This window comes from Octopus bimaculoides, chromosome 7 (genome assembly GCF_001194135.2).
Source record: "Octopus bimaculoides isolate UCB-OBI-ISO-001 chromosome 7, ASM119413v2, whole genome shotgun sequence".
NCBI lineage: Eukaryota > Metazoa > Mollusca > Cephalopoda > Octopoda > Octopodidae > Octopus > Octopus bimaculoides.
Window position 1 is genome coordinate 11,558,844 of NC_068987.1, and position 2,238 is coordinate 11,561,081.

The window sequence follows — 2,238 nt, forward strand, 5'->3', positions numbered from 1 at the left end:
ATTAAAAAGTTAGGGATTCATAATAGTATTTTAAGGGCCCATGAAAAAAATTTGCTTTAGATGTGTTTCGTTCCCTAACATTTTACGTAATTCAGCCTACACAACTTAATGCGTGAAAAACAAAATACGAATTTGGAAAGAAGTTCCCATTAAACTAGTTTTTAAACATCGAATAGCTATAGGGGTCCACCAGAATAAAATAATAATCAAAGGGGTATATAGTTAAAAAATGGTCGAGAAACTCTGCACTACAAGAAAAGGCGGAGATGATCAAGAAAATATACGACAGAGGAAGCTTCATTGCTGAGGGTCACGACTCGGTGTCGATGAATCTAACATTTTCTCCATTTATAAAGTACGTGGAGATGAATTATTTATTAACGATTCATGTATCTCTGTTTTGTTTTTGGAACCACATCCCCGTGGTTAACGAAGATAGGTGTAATAAATAAAACAATTGTTAAAAACTATTAGTAGTAATGATAATAGCTATCGTGAACAAGATGATTCTCATTTGTTGTAAAAGTTGTAATTGATTGTGAACGTGCTTATGCAAAAATCTTCAAAGAAAAGGAAATATATCCGTTCAGTTAAGAGTTTTAACATCTACAAGTAATTTAACAGCATTTGAAAATAAGACATTGAAAACGATCAGCTGAATAATTTTTACTCATATCAGAAATGTACAGGGAAGCAGAAATTACGAATTTAGTAGAAAGATTTTGGGACTTTTTGAAAAAGCTACAAGATCAATAGTTCTCAACCGGCATCAATATGGCCACTGAGGAAGAAAAGAAAATTTGGGGGGATCCACATAACGAAATAGTAAATTGGGGATTCACACAACGAAATAGTAAATTGGGATTCGCACAACGAAATAGTAAATTGGGGGTTCGCACAACGAAATAGTAAATTGGGGATTCGCAATGTTTTAAGGGCCCCTGAAAAAACCTGTTACTTTAGATGTATTGCAAGAAACAGCCAGGTTTCTTTCTCTAACATTTTACACAAACTGGTGAAAACAATTTAAAGACCAACAATGACAGTTCTATTCCTTCAGTAATATATTTCTAACAAAACTGTACAAAATCATTTTACTTTTACAGTAAGAATTGTTTTCTCTTTCGAATGATATAAGCGATATATATATTTTCTACAATTTGAATAATTTTAATGCGCAATTAATTCAAATGATTAAAAATTGTCAGCAAAATAAGTTTAAGACCGTACCAACATTATTTTGTTTAATTTGGAAATTTACGACACAAATGATCAACGAACAAAAATTTATTATTAGTATCTAGTTCCATAGCCATTATTTTAAATTACTGCCTTATAACGCGGGACATGGAGTTCGACAAATGAGCACAAAAATCACTTGGAATGTTCTGTTATATTTTCTTCAATAGTTCGCTATCTGTGACATATACACACACGTTGTCTTCGCGTTCTCAGTGTGTATGTATGTGAGTGAACGTGTGTTCTCATGTGTAAGTGGCACTCACACACGTTCATACACCTTTCACTTTGTCCTCTCTTTCACGTTAAAACGAAAGTTACAGGTTATTTTCAGGATAAAAACTGTTTAAAAAAAGGCTTCTACTCACGTAAATTGATTACTATTGTTTGGATAGTTTCAATTAAATAAGTCCAGAAGTTAGTTTAAATATATATACATGCGTAAGTACCGTGAATTCCCATTCTACAAATTGGCAAACAATTCCGCGAATACTTTACGGAGGCTGAGTAGTAAGTCTAATAAAATTATATAATTGTGACAATTTTTTTTTCAGCATGAACTATTTTAGAAACATAATTCCATCAATTTTCTATCGGATTTGAATCCGATAGAAAATTGATGGAATTTGATAGAAAATTGATCCGGGCTCTGCGGAGGTCACTCAATAACCGTCATATTATTGCACTCAAAAAAATATTGCAAAACTTACCTAGCCTTGTGAACGGGGTAATTGTCCTGCTGGAAAATAGATCCCGGTGGATCTGATTATTTAAATATGGCAGCACATAACAAGACTTCCGCCTGTCCCGGAACCCCCAAAACCACCTGTTAAAATTTTTTTTTTCTTTTTTCGGCTACGGGGATTACGAATCTGCAAAAAAATTGGCAAAAATCGGCATTTTTTATCACCACCCCAACACCCATTTCCTTCATTTTTTTTTACTTTTTTCATCATTTTTTTTTTCAAAACATACGGAAAAATACGGAGATTATGATTC